The sequence below is a fragment of the Ictidomys tridecemlineatus genome, chromosome 3, assembly GCF_052094955.1.
Source record: "Ictidomys tridecemlineatus isolate mIctTri1 chromosome 3, mIctTri1.hap1, whole genome shotgun sequence".
In the NCBI taxonomy this organism is placed as follows: domain Eukaryota; kingdom Metazoa; phylum Chordata; class Mammalia; order Rodentia; family Sciuridae; genus Ictidomys; species Ictidomys tridecemlineatus.
Genome location: NC_135479.1, coordinates 211,215,798 through 211,234,608, shown reverse-complemented (window position 1 = coordinate 211,234,608; position 18,811 = coordinate 211,215,798). Strand labels below are relative to the sequence as shown.

Sequence of the window (18,811 nt, the reverse complement as noted above, 5' to 3'; positions counted from 1 at the left end):
CGCCCCTCCCCGCCGCGGCGTCGGCGGGCCCCAGTGCGCATGCGCGCGCCTGCCGGCCGGCCCGGTAATCCCAGCGGGCACCGCGTGGTTTCCACGACGACGCGCCGCCTCCCCAGAGAGGCCGGGTTGGTGCAGCCGCTGGAGCCGCAGGGAGCTGGCAACTGCCCGCCGCCGCAGCCTGTCGCCCGCCCGAGGCGCCTGCTGAGCTCTTCCCGGGTCCCTGTCGGGCTGGCCTCGAGCGCCGCTCCGCTGGTAACGTAGCCCGGCGCCCAAGTTTCCTTTTTGCCCAGCGCGGCGGGTGAGCGGCAGCCGCCCTGCCAGGGAAGAGCGACCAGCGCCGACTGCGCGAGTGCGGCCGCGGAGCGGCGGGGCCACTCAGGCACTAGGTGGGGCACGGCCCCCAGGGAGCCCGGGCTGCTGGGCCCGACCCGCTGGCCTTTGCCCTCGTGCGCGCGCCCTCGCTGGCTGCGGCTCCCTTCCGACCTGGTCGCTGACGTTGCCCCAGGCTCCGCACCCTTAGAATAGTCCTCCCAGCCTCCGGGCTCTTTGTGCATAGGCTCCCTGGAGGCGTGGACGTTTCGTTGCCACAGTTCTGCCAACGGTTAATTATTCCAGGAAGCTTCCCACGGGCTGACACGACCTTGAACCTGTTTTCCGTCTACACTCCCTAGATGACTGCATCCAGTCTCCTGGGCTCTCCATGTCAATGCCAGTGAGCCCCGAATGCCTACGTCCACCCCAGCCCTTCCCCTGAACGTGACACTGGTGCACCCAGCAGCCTACCGCGACCCTAGGTAGGTGACTAAGGCATCCCAGAGGCTGTTACGTCCAAGACAACTCCTGATCACTCCCCAACCCTGCTCTTAAGCCAGCCCCTCAACCTGAAGAAACTCCATTCTTCAGGTTGCCCAAGCCTTGGTGCTTTCTACTCTGTCTGCACATCCTTCAAGATGAACCCAGAGGAGTCACAGTTCCACCATTTCTCCAACCCCCCTCTGTCACCACCCTGATCCAGGCCACCATCATCTGGTGCTTGCATTATTTCAATAACCTCCTAACTGGTTTCCTGGCTTCTGCCTTTCCCCACTTGAGCATAGGCAGTCATGTTAGTTTCCTTTTCTTGGTTATTTTATGAAAACAAGGTGTTTTTTTAAGGATTATATGAGTTTTTTACTTCCCATAGATAAAAAAATAAATCCTTTAGTACACACTTAGAGAATTGCAGCTGTTTAGCCAGATAGACAAGACTAGATAAGAACCATACTGTTAATAAGCTACACATTGAAAGATGCCCTTTAGCTTTCTTAAAGGAATGAATATGAGTGTCCCTGGAACAGAACTTTAAAAAGCCCTGGTAAGACCTTTAAAATGGACTGCAGGGAAGAACAAAAGACCCCCCAACCCTTCTTACAAGTGAGAAAAGGGAGCCATGTAGGATGGTATCAGGTATCAATTCTCTCCAAGATAATCGCCTCCTCCATCTTTTTGCTGTGTTTACTCGCCCCCATCCCCATGCCCTCACACAGGGCTTTTAAATATGCAAGTCTCCTATCACAAAAGAAAGAGAAAAATCCTTCACCCCACATTTCCCTTCAATTTCCAGTTATTGTTTAATCCATTATACCCTTGGATAGGTCCACTATTTAAAGAGTTGCCATATTTCAATACATCTGTTCTGTATCTCTTTCCTCAACCCCTTCAATCTCAGTGTGGCTTCCATCCTGTCCTTATGCAGAAAAAAAAAAAAAAAACTCTAATGAGATATTTGCAGGCTCAGTCTCTGAGCAGCATTTGACACTGCTGCCCCACCTCACTCTTGAAACACGCTTCCTCTGGCCTCTGCAGTGCTTCTTTTCCCCTGCTCCTCTGCTCTTCTTGCTGCCATTCTGGCTCCCTCTCCTCTTCCAGGCTCCGTAATATTAGAGTTCTTTGTAGCTCCATGTCTGTTCTCCCTTTTTCTCCCTGTTCCCCCTAGTCTTTGACACTAGTCATAAATCCATGCCTATGGCTTTACATGTTAGGTATGTACTTGGCACCCAGCTTTCTTCACAGTGTCCTCTTCTGAGCTAGACCAATATGTCCATCTAGCTGAATGATATTGCTTCTTTTTTTAAATTTTTTAATAGTTGTAGATGGACAGTATGCCTTTATTTGTTTAGTTTTTTTATGTGGTGCTGAGGATCGAACCCAGTGCCTCACACATGCTAGGCCAGCGCTCTGCCACTGAGCCCCAACCCCAGCCTCCCATGAGATTGCTTCTTAATTCACTCATACACTTCCAGTTCAACAGCCATGAGACCAAACAGTGTCCCACCAAGCAGCCCTAACTGGAATTTCTTCATTGTAAGTTGGGGTTCTTCCTTGGCCTTTCTCTTTACCCCGCCATCCAGTAAACCATGCAGTCCTGGTGATGTCCCCTGGGCATTTTTTCAAATACCTCTATTTATTTATTTATTTTTGTGTGGTGCTGAGGTTTGAACCCAGTGCCTCACGCGTGCTAGAAAAGCGCTCTGCCACTGAGCCCCAGCCCAGCACTCTCCTGAAGGCGTCTTTCACATGCCTTCATCATAACCAGCTCCTGAGTCCAACCCCTCCCTTGTGTTAGCTTTCCATAACTAAAAAGTATGTAGAGAAAGGTTTATTTGGGCTCTCAGTTTTTGGAGGCTCTAGTTTATTGTTGGTTGGCCTATTTGGGGGCCTGTGGCAAGGCAGCATGTCCTGTCAGGGAGTGCATGGTGGAGCACAGCCTCTTCCCTCCTAGCCAGAATCATAAAAGGGGAGGAGACCAGGGTCCAGCAATCCCCTTCAGGGCACACCCCCAGTGACTTGAATCCTCCCGGGAGGCCCCACCTCTTACACTTTCCACTGCCTCCAGTAACACAGGGGCTGGAGACCAAGCCTTGAACCCAGGAGCCTTTGGGACTAGCCTTCAGTCAGCCTGCTTCAGGCCCTGCTGTCTGGTCCCCACACCCTTCTGACTCCGTTCTGTTCTTCACGCTCAGCCAGCCTCTTCCCGAGGCAGGACTGGTTATGCCAACCCTCCCAGCTCTCCTCTAGTTCACTGCCAGCTTCCTTCACTCTCTAACACGTGGCCTTCCCACGGCCCTGCAGCCGCTCACCCCACCCACCTCTCCAGAGTCATCAGGACCCACTGGCCCTTCCACTGGACCTTAGCCACAAGGGCTCCTGTACCCTTCAGGCCTTGACTCTGTTTTCTGTCTGCCTCTCATCTCCCTAGTTACAGCCCACTGACTTCCTGTCTCCCCTCAGAGCTTCCAGGGGGCACCTGTCAGGATCCAGTCTGTTTGTTATACATCCTGACAGAACTGCATCTCCTCTAAAACAGAAGTCACTCCTGTCATTAGCTTACTGCCAACACACAAGTTCCTAAGAAACAGAAGCGTTGGTGTTTGTTTTCACCATGGATTCCCGGAACCTCCAGTTCCTGGCCCAGTGAGCACTCAAAGGTGTTGAAAGATGTGTAAGAAATATTAAATTTCTAGTATTTTAATATAATTTTATTGACATAGATGAAAATTCTAGTTAAAAAAAATAGGTAAACATTGAAAAATTTTAAGTGTGGACATAGGGGAGCTAAAAATAGGCCCTGGTAAAACCCACATGAAATTTTCCTTTGGGTGGAACAGTCCATTGCCTTTGTCACCACTTGGGGGAAGTAGAGAGGCACAGTCTCTCGTCCTAAAGGCGCAGCTTCAGGATGTCAATCTGGTGATGAATTCAGGATCTTTGTCAAAAATAAAATGTCTAAAATTATTAAGTGACCAAAACCCACACAACTAGTCTATAACCATCCAGTTGTTAAACATGATACATTTTCATATTGTCAGCTTGAAATCGCTGGTAGATCCAGGTCGGTTTCACTTGAGGATCTGAGTGCTGGACTGGGCCTTAGAGGTCACGGGGCAGTCAGCTGATTTCTCACCTTAGCGACTTGAGGCCAAACAGCTTGTTTCACTGGTAGAGCTGGGAAGAGAATGCAGATCCCTTGTGTCACAAGCCTCATGCCTCCTGTCCTGACCAATAATTGCAAACTTCCTCTTTTGACTTCCAGAATGACCAAGGTTCTGAAGCAAAAGCTAGGACACATAAGCTTAGAAGTAGATAGTGTTTGACATGGTGTCCTTGAAAACTCTAAGGTGCTAATGGTCTTGCCTGCACAGTACCGAGTTCATAAGCTGAAGGAAGAGCTTTCTGGCCTTTCAACATTCTGCCTGACTGTGTATCAGAGAGTGCATGTGAAGGAGTCCCGGTCTCCTTCTCTAGGAGAGCCCCAAACTTAGTTCTGGTTGATGTTGCCCCTGCCCAGACTCAGGCCTGCTCCTGGTGGGGAGGCCACAGAAATGTCGGTGCCCTTCTCAGTACCCAGAGACATGACCCACCCCTGCTGACACTGACCTTGATCACCTGTTTCCGCAGGTGTCTCCTGGTCTCCACAACATCACCTGTTTTCCCTCTGTATTTTACTAGTGTTGGGGGAAGAGGTGTTCTAATGTTGTGGCAAATCCTGCTCCTTGTCAGCTCACATTCACTGACCTTTAGTATCCATTGGCAACTCCTGCCTGCGTGAGTTTCCTCGGTGGAAGTTGTCAAGTAGTGATTCTCTTTCCACCACTCCTGCACACCCATCAGTTTTACTGTAGCCTAAGACAGAGCTTTCTCATTTATTCATTTATGTCGGTGTGGACTCTGTTTTAATCAGTGAGCTGTAATCCTCTATCCTCTTTATTGGATGCTCAAACTGTCCTAGATTTGACTAGTGAGAATTTCAAGCTGCTCCTGTGTCCTTTTGACACACACAAAGCTTTATCTTGTTCTTTGCCTGACCTAGGCTTGGAATCATCCAAGATGCCCCAATTTCTCCAAGGTGCCCTGATTCCTTGTGGAGAATGGAGCCCAGCACTCATTGTTACTGAAGTGCCATTGCTTCAGAGAACAGAGTTGGGGGATATACACATTTTATAGATACTTATGCACATATGTCTATAACTATATATATATATATACATATTCCTATGTATAAATGTGTGTATATTATATACAATATAAAATATATTAGGGCTGGGGATGTGGCTCAAGCGGTAGCGTGCTCGCCTGGCATGCGTGCGGCCCGGGTTCGATCCTCAGCACCACATACCAACAAAGATGTTGTGTCCGCCGAGAACTAAAAAATAAATATTAAAAAAAAAAAATAGGGGCAGTGATTGTGACTCAGGGGTGGAGCACTTGCCTCAGTACCACATAAAAATAAATAAAATAAAGGTATTGTGTCCATCTACAATTAAAAATTTAAAAAAAAAATATATATATATATATATATTAACTCAAAATTTCCAATTGTAATCAAACATCCCAGGGTTCTTTCCAGCCCTACCCCTTTCTACGTAAGCCTTTTGGGCAATAAGAAGCTTGTTTTCCATAATTCAAAATATGTCCACTTTTTTCTAAGTTAACTTATTCTCTGTGTATTTCATTTCTTCACCTTGCCAGCTACTTGACATCTTTTTGTCACTCCTCCCCCTTACTGCTTCTGCCCTGCCCACCCTGCTTTCTTTTTTTTAATATATTCTTAGTTGTCGATGGACCTTTATTTTATTCATTTATATGCAGTGCTGAGATCGAACTCAGGGTCTCAACATGCTAGGCAAGCGCTCTACCACTGAGCCACAACTCCAGCCCCACATCCTGCTTTCTGAAACTCCAGCCACCCTTCCACCATTGTCTCTTCACACGGGCCTTCTCCTTGCATTTTTTTTAACTATCCATCTTGAGTGTCTATAAGAGAGTCGGATGTTATCTTTTGCTAGTTTTCCCAAGTAAACAATCCCATCAACTTCCTGGGGTTGAACACATTTTTTTCCTGGATATAGTACAGATGCAGTAGAGCAAGAGAAATTCTAGAAGCATTAAGATACTGTACCAAGCCAGGGCACAGTGGCACATGCCTATAATCCCAGTGACTCAGGAAGCTGAGGCAGGAGGATCATCAATTTAGCAAGACCCTAAGCAACCTTAGTGAGACTCTGTCTCAAAAAGTAAAAAATAAAAAGGGATAGGGACGTAGCTCAGTGGTAAAGTGCCTCTGGGTTCAATCCCCATTACCAAAAAAAAAAAAAAAAATGATATTGTCCCAAAGCATTTTATTTACCTTCTTCTTTAACTTCTTAGAATAGTGTAGTTTGATTTTATCTTAATAGCCTGCTTTTAGCCATTTTAATTCATGATGTTTTTCAGAGCACCTGTATCATTAGTTCCCTGTTGCTGCTATAATAAATCATCACAAACTCAGTGCCTCAAAATAAAATATATTTATTCTCTTATAATTATGGAGGTCAGAAGTCTGAACTGTCTTTAAACTGGCAGGACCAGTTCCTGCTGGAGGCTCCAGGGGAAAACCCAGTCCCTTACCTTTGCTAACTCCTCCAAAAGCCCATAGTCTTTGGCCTGAGACCCTCTATCCCATCTTCAAAGCTGGAGCATGGTGTCCTCTCTCTGCCTCTGCTTCCCTCCACCTCCATCATCACGTGGCTGCCTAACTCTGACTCCCTCCATCCCCCTCACAAAAGCCCCTGTGATTATATTAGGCCACATGGATAATTCAGGAAAATCTTCCCACCCAAATTCTTGAAGTTGACCGCATCTGCAGTTACTTTTCCTTTAGATAGTAACAGACTCTGGGGACATATATATCCCTAGGAGACCATTAATCAGCCCATTGGAACCATATGAAAGTTTTAAACCTCAAAAATGGGATTTAAGTCCTTTTATTATGGAAGGCAATGGGCAGCATGTAGATATGGATTAGAATTACTGTGTCTTGGGGCTGGGGTTATGGCTCAGCGGTAGAGTGCTCGCCTTGCATGTGCAAGGCCCTGGGTTCGATCCTTAGCACCACATATAAATAAATTAAATAAAGCTATTGTGTCCAACTACAACTACAAAAAATAAATAATGTGTCTTGGAGATCTTTACCTATACATATCCATAAACAGAAATAGGCTTTATTCCCATATTTTTATGCAGTCTCAGTTGTTAGTCACAATTACAGCAACATGTTTCACTTGATTATTTAACTTTTGCAATTCTGATAGATAAAAAATGGCATCTCATTGTTTTAATTTTTGTTTCCTTATGAGTAAGCTAGAACATCTTTTTCTGTATTTCTTGGTTGTCTGCATTTCTGTAACATTCTTATTCTGTAGTGTGTTCCAGAAGAATAAATTTCAGTATGTGATGCTAAATCCACCAACCTCAGTCCTTCCACAATGAGATCCATTGCCCACCAGTAATACCAAGAGGGTCTTCCGTTTCTTGGTTTTTTTTTTTTTTTATTCTTTTTTTTTAAAAATACCTTTATTTCACTTATTTATTTTTATGTGGTGCTAAAGATCAAAACCAGGGTCTCACACGTGCGAGATGAGCGCTCTACCGCTGAGCCACAACCCTAGCCCCCCGTTTTCTAGTTTTATGTTGTTTACAGGCAAGTAGTCCAAATCCGAACACTCTGATTATTTTTGTTCTGTTTTACACTGGAAAGAAAGAACAGGCAGGGGTTGAGGCTGTAGCTCAACAGCAGAGCGCTTGCCTAGCGCCTTGAGGCACAGGGTTTAATCCTTAGCCCCACATAGGAAAATTAACAAATAAAAATAAACATAAAGGCATGCTGTCCATCTACAACTACAAAACAAAATTTAAAAAAAAAAAAAAAAAAAAACAGGGCTGGGGATGTGGCTCAAGCAGTAGTGCACTTGCCTAGCACTCGCCTGGCATGTGTGCGGCCCAGGTTCAATCCTCAGCACCACATACAAACAAAGATGTTGTGTCTGCCGAAAACTAAAAAAAAAATAAATAAATATTTAAATTCTCTCTCTCTCTCTCTCTCTCTCTCTCTCTCTCTCTCTCTCTCTCTCTCTCTCTTAAAAAAAAGAAAAAAAACTAAAAAAAAAAAAACAGGATCTTTTGTTCTGCCTCTAATATTTTGAAAAGCACCACTCAGTATGACTTCTTCAGATCTTATTTCAGCATAACCACTGGATAAGTACAATCAAGATGATCATTATTATTATTATTTCCCAATCAATTGCCAAAAGTCAGTTTAAGAGAAGAAAAGCCTTGGTGTGAAGGCTTTTGCAGATGAATATATATAAATTAATATTGATTCAAAACTTTTGTTCTTATATGTTCTTTGTGAGATAGTAGTACTTTAGTAATAACATTTTAGATTTTTCGAAACATATTCTATCTTTAAAAAGAGACTAAGATATTTCAAAAAACTCTACCATGGAAACTTTCTAAATTCTACAGTGTGATGAACCCACTGCTCGGAATATAGAGTTTATCCTCAGATATCTTAGGGAAGTTTGATTAAGAACAACAAGTACAGGGCTGGGGCTGTATCTCAGTGGTACAGCACTTGCCTCTCATGTGTGAGGCACTGGGTTTGATCCTCAGCACCACATAAAAATAAATAAAGATATTGTGTGTCCATCTACAACTAAAAAAATATTTTTAAAAAACCAGATACACAGGAACTCATTTTAAAACATGTTAGCAGATGCTTTCTTTTGTCAGCCTTAATTCAAAAGCAGGATGGAAACACCTGACTATAGTATTCAAACATGATTCAGATGTACCCCTTGATCTAGAACATTCTTCTTTCCTGTTCTTTAGTAACACAGAAGCTTACTATTCTCTTCAGCAGACCTCCTTTCATCTTGGTGCATTCCAGAAAAACACATCATCAACCAGGTCAGATTTCTCCATTAGAACAATGGAGAAATGGACCTCATTTTAATATCTTGAAGGCAGAAGTTTGCCTTCATTACCCATTCAGTACTCAGCAGACACTAAATAAATGTTCTTCAATAAAACATGTTAATTAATTGACTAGTTAACTAAAAACATTCAGTGGTTAGCCCAAGACCTAGATTTTTCCATTATGTGCTGCATTATCAGAACTCCATATATGTGTAATGGCAGGCATTTTTATTGATAACAATAGCAAGTAGCCTGATCTATAGTAACACAAAGACACTCTAAAACAGTTTAGTTACCTTAAAAGCACTAATAGAATAGGCCTGACACTAGTCGTCAATCAATTTTTAGCAGATCAGTGAGAAAACTGGTACTTAATAGGTTGAATATTCTAGAGAGCCACTTTGTATACGTATTCAGGTTACTTCTCATTGCTAACTGCAGTCACAGCCAAAAACAAATTTGATTTTTCTTTGGTTTATACAGCAGATAATATGTCTCAGGCTGAGTTCCATGAATAAGAATGAATTCTCGTGGTATATCCAGGAGAACCCAAAAAGACCCAAGTTCAGGTTACAGGTAGAAATTTTAGAACAATCTTAGGGTCCCAGGAATTCCAGAAAGCTAAAGGTATTGTTTTATTGGCAGGTCTAATTTATGTTAAAGTCAAGTACAGTTGTGTCCCAATAAACCCAAAAATGCATTTACTACACCTGACCTAGCCTAGCCCAGCCTACCTTAAATGAGCACAGAATACTTACATTGGCCTGCGGTAGGGCAAATCATCTGACAGAACCTATTTTACAATGAGGTTTTTGAATAACTTGTGTGATTTATTGAATACTTGTATCAAAAAAAAATGCTGGCAAGACGTTAGGGTACTGGGCATTTGCATGTTGTCTCTGCCCAGTGCTGTGAGAGTATGTAGCCCACAAAAAGATTAGAATTCCAGGGCTGGGGATGGGGCTCAAGTGGTGGCACGCTCACCTAGCATGCATGAGGCACTGGGTTCGATTTTCAGCACCACGTAAAAATAAAGATATTGTATCCACCTAAAACTAAAAAATAAATATTAAAAAAAGGTTAGAATTCCAAATACAGTTTATGCTGGATGCATGTAGATTACAGGCCACCTTAAAGTAAAAAAAAAAAAAAAATGTAAATTGAACCATTGTCAGTCAGGGGCATTCAAATTTTTTTTTATTTTGGAAACTTAAGTATCCTAATAAGATCCACCTGGCAGGGGGCGCAGCTGGGTTGTGGCTCAGAGGTAGAGTGCTCACCTAGCATGTGCGAGGCAAGGCGTTGGGTTCAATCCTCAGCACCACACAAAAATAAATAAAATAAAGATATTGTGTCCAATTACAACATATATACATATATATTATATATATATATAAAGATCCATGGGGCTGAGGTTGTAACTCAGTGGTAGAGCACTTGCCTAACATGTGCGAGGCCCTGGGTTTGATCTTCAGCACCACCACATACAAATAAATAAATAACAAATGTCCAACTACAACATATATATATATAAATCCACCTGGGTTTATCATCTATGCCCATATGATAGTTACCCCAAAACTTAAACCAATGGTGTGGTTGGCCATCAGTCAAAAAATGTTTTGATAAGATTATTGTTAAAATTAATGGATCAGAGATGAAGAAAATATAGCATCATTTAGATTGTTTTCAAAGTTAGGTAAGTAAACATTCTAGAAAGCGCCTATTATAAGTGAACTAAGTCTTTTGTTCTTCCATTTTTCTGAAAGATCACTGCTAACTGTACCCTCTCATGGTCCACACAGAAGTCTTCTATTCTACAAGTCTCTCTCCAGTTTTCAAATGAACATTTCCTGCCTGGAAAACAACAAGCATTTATTACGCCATGGATCACAGGCACCGCTGATTTCTCCTCTCAGGATGTCTTTTAAGACTGAAATCAAGAATCAGTGGGGGGCTGCAGTTATCTGAAGACTCATCTGGGAGAAGATCCAAGCTTTGTGCCCACTGGAATGGATGCTGGCAGGATTCCATTCTTCACAGGCTGTTAGACCGAGACTCAGCTCCTCACTGGCTTTTGGCTGAAGCCTGTTTCTTGCCCTGTGTCCATGAGTCAGCTCACCATATGGTAGTTGGCTTCCATCAGTGTGAGCAAATGAGAGGAAAAGAGGGTAATTAAGACAGTAATGAAGCCATATGCAGTGGTGCACACCTGTAATCCCAGTGGATGTGGAGGCTGAGACAGGAGGATCATGAGTTCAAAGCCAGCCTCAGCAACTTAGTGAGTTGCTAAACAACTCAGTGAGACCCTGTCTCTAAATAAAATACAAAATAGGACTGGGGATGTGGCTCATGACCGAGTGCCCCTGAGTTCAATCCCTGGTACCAAAACAGACAGCAATGAGTCTTTTAATTGCTTAATCTTAGAAGCGACATCCAAATCAAATCAAGGGGAGGAGGGACACACAAGGGCATGAGAACAAGAAACGAGGGCAGTTGGGAGCTACCTTCAAAGCCACCTACACACAGTGTGCATTCTACCAGCAGCATCAGAAGAATGAAGCCAACGTGACTTGTGCCACGACTGGGCTCTTTATCCTGGGCTGGAGCTGCTGGACTGCCCAAAACCTGAGGGAAGGAAAGTGACCCGCAGGAACAGAAGAGGAATGGACACCAGGTGACCCTCGCCACCCAGCAGCCACTGGTGGGGTGCTGCTTCTGCCGGAGTGGCCAATGCCCTGGGTTGCTGCCCAAGCAAACCAAAGCCTACCTCAGGTGCATGTCTCATAACTGACAAATGTAGAGAGAAATGAACAACTTTAACCAACTACAAACGGCCACCCAACCTCTACTTACTTAAGTAGGACCTTTCCAGCTGAGTGGTCCAAATAAGACGACTACATAACTAACCTTCTATTTTCTCTGTTGTTTCCTCATTCACTTTATAAAAGGCTTTTCTTTGAGCCCCTTTAGCAGTGTCCCCAAACCCAAAGCAGTTTGGGTTCTGCTTGATTCATGAATTGATGTTTGCATAAATAAACTTTAAAATTTCTCATGTGCTTCAGTCACCCTAACGACCCGCGCCCAGTCCTGGGGATTGAACCCAGGAGCCCTCTACCACTGAGCTACATCCAGCCCTCTTTTTAAATTTTTTGAGACAAGATCTCACTAAATTGCTAAGGCTGGCCTCGAACTTGCAATCCTCCTGCCTCAGGATCTGGAGTCACTGAGATTACAAGCATGCACCATCACTCCCAGCTTCAATTTAATTTTTAACCCCTTTGGTAAACAGCTTGGAGGCCTTCTGGTTTTCCAGACAGTGTCTATCACCCTTTCCTAAACTCAGCAGAGAGTTCTATGTAGTTACAGCAAGAATCAGAAATAAAACTGGCTTGAGAGAATAAAGCATCGTTTGTTCTTCCTGTGGCTCCTCCTCCTCCTGTGCCGCGGGAATGTCCACTGCCACAGCTGCCAGAGAAAGGGTCTTCCAGGGGGGCATTCTCTAGGCCTTCACCAGGGGCCCCGATGACTTTGCTTCTTTTCTTGGTTCTCTTCCCTCTTCTCTGTTCCCTCTCCATCTTGAAGTCTTCTTATTACCCATTTTTTCCTAGGATTCACCCTACTTCCCTAAATAAATCACGAATAGAAGGCCACTTCCTCAACCTGGTGAAGAACAAGTATGAAAAAGCCATAGACAGTATCATCCTTAATGTTAAAGACCGAGTGCTGGGCTGGGGATGTGGCTCAAGCGGTAGCGCGCTCGCCTGGCATGCGTGCAGCCCGGGTTCGATCCTCAGCACCACATACCAACAAAGATGTTGTGTCCACCGAGAACTAAAAAATAAATAAATAATAAATGTTAAAATTCTCTCTCTCTCTCTCTCTGTCCACCTCTCTCTCACTCTCTCTTTAAAAAAAAAAAAAAAAAGAAATTCTTTAAAAAAAAAAAAAAAGACCGAGTGCTTTCCTCTAAGAGCCAAAGCAGGACAAGGACATCATTCTCACCCCTGCTCCTAGTCAATATTGTCCTGGAGATTCTGCCAGAGCCATCACACAAAGCAATGAAATGTGAAAAAGAAAACCAAAGTCTCTTTACTCACGGATGACATCATCATCTAAGTATAAAAATCTAATTGAAGCTACAAAAAAAAAAAAAAAAAACTACTAGAACTAATAAGCAAGTTTAGCAAGGTTGTAGGTCCAAGGTTAATATGCAAATACCAGTCAGATTTCTGTATCCTAGTACCAATCAGAAATTGAAAATAAATTTTAAAAAATACCACTTACAACAGCAATACTAATTAACACCAAAAATATAGAACACTTGGGGATAAATATGACAAAAGTTATTTAAGACTTTTACACTAAAACTGCAAGACATTGCTGAAAGAAATCCAAAGAGATCTAATAAATTGGAGATGTAGTGTATTCATAAATCAGAATCCTCAATATTGACAGGGTGTGAGTTCTCCCTAAATTTATCTACAGATTGAGCACGATCCCAACCGCAATTGCATTGGATTTTTTTTTTAGGAATTGAAAAACTTATTCTACTATTCAGATAAAAATTCAAAAGGTCCTAAAATATCCAAAACAACTTTGAAGAGGAAGAACAGAGTTAGAAAACTAATATTGCCTCATTTCAAGGTTAATTATAAAGCTACACTAACCAAAAACTAGAGAAAAAGATCAGTGCAATTGAATTCATATGTACATATATCAAAAAAGTGAACTTTGGCCAGGCACAGTGGCGCACACCTGTAATCCCAGCAGCTCAGGAAGCTGAGACAGGAGGATCACGAGTACAAAGCCAACCTCAGTAATGGTGAGGCCCTAAGCAACTCAGTGAGACCCTGTCTCTAAATAAAATACAAGGGGCTGGGGATGTGGCTCAAGCGGTAGCACGCTCACCTGGCATGCGTGCGGCCCAGGTTTGATCCTCAGCACCACATACCAACAAAGATGTTGTGTCCGCCGAGAACTAAGAAATAAATATTAAAAAAAAATTCTCTCTCTCTCTCTCTCTCTCTCTCTCTCTCTCTCTCTCTCTCTCTCTCTCTCTAAAAAAATAAAATGTAGATAAATAAATAAAATACAAAATAGGGCTGGGGATGTGGCTCAGTGGTTAAGTGCCTCTGGGTTCGATCCCTAGTACAAAAAAAAAAAAAAATGAACTTAGGCTGTATTTGGCATCACAGGCCTATAATCCCAGCTGAGGCAAGAGGATCTCTTGAGCCCCGGAGTTCAAGGCCAGCCTGGCCAAAGGTAAAACCCCATCTAAAAAAAAAAAACATAAAAATTAACTCAAAGTGAATAACAAGACTTAAAGTAAAACTTTAAACTATAAAACTTGTATAAGACAGCAAGGAAAAAAATCTTTGTGACCTCAGGTTGTGCAAACTCTTCCTAGGTACAATACCAAAAGGACCATTCTTAACAATTTTTTTTTTAAAGAGAGAGAATTTTTTAATCTTTATTTCTTTTTAGTTTTTGGCAGGCACAACATCTTTCTATGTGGTGCTGAGGATCGAACCCGGGCCGCACGCATGCCAGGCAAGCGCACTACCGCTTGAGCCCCATCCCCAGCCCCCATTCTTAACAAATTGATAATGGGATTCATGAAAAATTTTTAAATATCTCCTCTTCAAAATATACTTTTAAGATAATGAAAAAGCAAGTCTCAGAAATTATTTGCAAAGCATATATCTGACAAAGGTCATCTAGAATTTACGAACAACTCTGAAAATTCAGTAACAACCCAATTTTTTAAATGTGCAAATATCTCACTGAAGAAGATATAAGGAGATTATCATGGTTTGGATGTGAGGTGTACCCTGAAAGCTCCTGAGTTAATGCAGGGATATTCAGAGGTGAGATGATGGGGTTGGGTTGGATTGTGAGAGCTCATCAGTCCACTGGTTTGAATGGACTGAGTGATAACTGTAGGAGCTGGGCTGTGGCTGGAGGAGGTGGGTCACCCAGAGCGTGCCCTGGAAGGCTGCATCCTCCCTGTGGCCCTTTCCCCCTTTGCTCTACCTCTCTGCTTCCTGGCCTCACTAAAAGCTGAGCATCTTTCCTCCACTGGATCCTTCCCCCTGGTGTGCTGCCTCACACTGGGCCCAGAGCAGTGGAGTCAGCCTTCCACAGACAGAGACCTCTGAAACCCCGAGTCCCAGATGAACTTTCTACCTCCTCAGTTGTTCTTGTCAGGTATTTTGGCCACAGTGACCAAAAAAGCTCAATAAAACAGTTGGCAGATAAGCACACAAAAAGATGTTCAGCGTCATCAGGTACTTGGCAAAGGCAAAGCCATAATGTAACTGCACAAACCTGTTAGAAAGACTAAAGTACTATCATATCAAGTGCTAGCAGTAATGCGGAGCAGCCGGAACTCAGGCACTAGTGATGGGAATGTAGCATGGTACAGCTACAGTTTTGTAAAAAGTTAAACATACACCTACGCTACCATACAGCCATTACACTCCCAGGTATTAACCCTGGGGAGAAGTCTACATCCAGGGAGGTGGTCAGCTTTCTGCCACTGTGACAAAATACCTGAGATCATAACTTTTAAGGAGGAAAGGTTTATTTACTCTGGAGATTTCAGTCTCTGGTTGGTTGTCCTGTTGCTCTTGGGCCTGGGGGAAGCTGTTCACCTCAGGGCTTCCAGGAAGCAAAGGGAGACAGGCAGGAAGGGGCTAGGATTCCATATCCAGACTACAGCATCCATACACAAAACTTGTATATGAATGTTTATAGCAATTTTTAATACCCCCAAACCATAAATATCTGAAATGTCTGTACATGGGCAAATAGATAAACCAATCAGGGTTTATGCATACAACTGGATCTGAGCAGTTTTAAAACATGATTTTTTTTTCAATACTGGGAATTGAACCCAGGAGTACTTTACACACTGAACTACATCCCTGTCCTTTAGTTTCTATTTTGAGACAGGGTCTCATTAAGTTTTTTAGAGCCTTGCTAGGTTGACAAGGCTGGCCTAGAAGTTGCAATCCTCCTGCCTCAGCCTCCCAAATTGCTGGAATTCAGGTGTTCACCACCACATAGCAAAAAATAAAGTGTTGATACACATAGTAATGTGGTTGAATCTCCAGTTGGTGGAGTTAAAGAAACCAAATAAAAGTCCATATAGTATGATTTAATTTATATAAAACTAGAAAATGTAAACAGTCTATACAAACATTCCAGTTTCCTGGGATGGGGATGAGGAGCTGGGAGTGACAGCAGAGAGGGGTCACAGAAAGGTGCAGGGAAGCGGGGGGTCATGGATAAGCCACCATCTTGGTGGTGGTGATAGTTTCATGGTGTGTAAGTGTACCCCTGTGTGTACCCATGCACAATGTCTAATATGATAATGTCTAGTCTTAAATCATGCACTCTCAATATGTGCAGTTAGTAAATTTCATTCATACCTCAATAAAAGAAGGAGTCTTTTTTCAATTAAAAAAAAAGAATTTCATCCCAAAGACTTAAGAATTAGTTTTCAAGGGAGAGAGAAGGGAAATTGCATGGAAATGAAAGGAGACCCTTAGGGTTATACAAAATTACATACAAGAGGAAGTGAGGGGAAAGGAAAAAATAATACAAGGGAGAGAAATGAATTACAGTAGAGGGGGTAGAGAGAGAAGAGGGGAGGGGAAGGGAAGGGAGGGGGGATAGTAGAGGATAGGAAAGGCAGCAGAATTCAACAGACACTAGTATGGCAATATGTAAATCAATGGAAGTGTAACTGATGTGATTCTACAAGCTGTATACGGGGTAAAAATGGGAGTTCATAACCCACTTGAATCAAAGTGTGAAATATGATATGTCAAGAACTATGTAATGTTTTGAACAACCAACAATAAAAAAAACTAAAAAAAAAAAAGAATTAGTTTTCATATAAAATGTGTATCCTTAGTAAGCCAAAGAAATTGACCTGTTGAATATATAAAAAATTATCAAATGTTGGTGATTCACCTACTACATTCACTTAAGTGTTGAAATCATTGTCACTGAACTGCTTACTATGGAGCCAGTTGGTCCTCATTTTTCTTATGATCTCATCTCGTCAAAGACTATGCTATTAGTAGTAAGAACAATGGTCTCTCTATTGTTCTAGCAAAAAGAGGCACAATAAATTTACCTAAAAATCTGATTTTAGTGACACTAACGTTAATAAGTTCTGTTAAATCCCGGGGGCCAACCGGCCACGTGCTATTGTTACCAAGTATACATTCTTTCAAACAATACAGTATGTCAATATGCTATCTAAAGCAATTATGTTAACTCTAAGTTTAGTAGGTTCCCCAAAGTACAATTTCTTATGATGTGAATTGAAATTATAGGTTTTGATTTTTAAATATTTGTGCCATTTCATTATAACAGTGATAGATCAGTGTACACAGCGATTAATTTCAAGTTGCTTATGGCATGAGATAGATTAGGTTATAATAGTGATCAACAGCAGAATAACTGCCTCCTACCATGTTTTAGAAATTTAATGAAAGCAGGCCAACAGTGGAAATAGGATTCTCTACCACCACCCATCTTATGAAAGAAAAGGAAATGTCTTTATAGTAAGACTCTTTTTTGGCTCATCTTGAGGAAACTACTTATAGCATTAGGTAAAGTGAGCCAGAAAGGCTGAGGACAATATTGCTAAATATTTCCTTGTTGGAATATTTTTAATTGTATGATTTTTTTTTTGAGCATTTTAAAGAGGCTTCAGTTACCAACTTCTTACTGTGCAGATCCTGCAAAATGCAGAGACCCACAGGAGACAGTACCTACTGGGACATCCACAGAGGCTTCTGACTGCAAATCCACATGGGGAGGGCAGTAACACCTTCAGCCCACCCCCGAATTCTAGATAAGTCACCAAGGCCTGCACTAGGGTACCTTTTCACATGGATGAGGAGTGAGGTTGTTTATGGAGTCTTGTTTATTAAGTCTTATGTTTGTTAACTCTGATGTATTTCCATTGAAATATTTTCCTTTCCTCCCCATTCTACCAGTTTTTAGTAAACAGAGACTAGGAAGGCTAGCTCTTTACTGTGGTTGAACATGGAGCAACCAACCTTATCTTGTCTGTCAGAGAACATGTGATTCAGAGGGAATCCTTTTAAAAACAGTCCATCTACAACTACAAAAAAAATTTTTTTAAAAAGATAGTTGTGGGATACAGTCAACTCAGACCTCCATGTACTCATTAGGAATGGAAGTGAATCCCCTCTACCCGCTCCTACCATGTGAAATTCAGAGTTACACTGATAAGCCTGAAAGATGAAGGGAGAGGGATTGTATTCAGGATAGTCTAGAATTTTGAACACTAGAGTGGAGAGATAAACTAAGGAACAGCATAATCATTGGTAATTCCCTTAAGCTCATCACAAATATTGCTTGGTTTACATTTTAAGGCTGCAGCAAGCAAATGTGTTGGGTCAAATATGGGGTTTGGGGGAGGCCAGAAATATGGTGCAGCAAAAAGAGCTTTAAGGGCAAGGAGACCTGGGTTCAAAGCTCAGAGAATCAAGCTTTACTAGCTTTGTGACTTTGTACAAGTTAGCTGACTTTCCAAACCTTATATTCCTCATCTATAGAGTTAACAATACCTAGCTAGGTGTGGTGGCACATGCCTGAAATCCCAGCAACTCGGAAGGCTGAGGCAGGAGGATTGCAAGTTTGAGGCCAGCCTCAGCAACTTAACAAGGCCTTAAGCGACTTAGCAAGACCCTGTCTCAAAATCAAAAGGGATGGGGATGTAGCTCTGTGGATAGGTGCCTTTGGGTTCAGTCCCCAGTATCAAAAAACAAACAAAAAAGGACCGACCTCATCATGATTAGGTAAGCTAATGAGTGTGAAACTTCTGCTAGGCATGTAGAAATATTATAACAGCACTACAGTAGGTCTGAAGCACACAGAGACAAGACAAGGGGATTGTTCCAGCAGCCATCCTTGGTACCACAATTGATGGGAAAGCAGACTGAGTCTTGGTTGCAAATCTCACATGAAGACACCAGCAATGACCTTG

General features: G+C 42.5%; 1 protein-coding gene across 6 annotated transcripts in view; it reads left to right on the top strand.

The window, feature by feature from the left end:
• Positions 1-31: 31 nt before the first annotated feature.
• Positions 32-18,811, top strand: part of Lca5l (lebercilin LCA5 like) — a 52,714-nt gene continuing 33,934 nt past the window's right edge. For 2 of the 6 annotated variants that reach the window (XR_005734602.2, XR_013437043.1), the window contains exons 1-2: positions 41-252; positions 672-794. The gene's annotated coding sequence lies outside the window, so the exon portion shown is untranslated. Of the gene's footprint in view, positions 253-615; positions 795-10,544; positions 12,181-18,811 lie in introns of those variants that run through there. The other 4 variants (XR_013437045.1, XR_013437044.1, XM_040287037.2 and 1 more) reach the window with 4 other exon arrangements.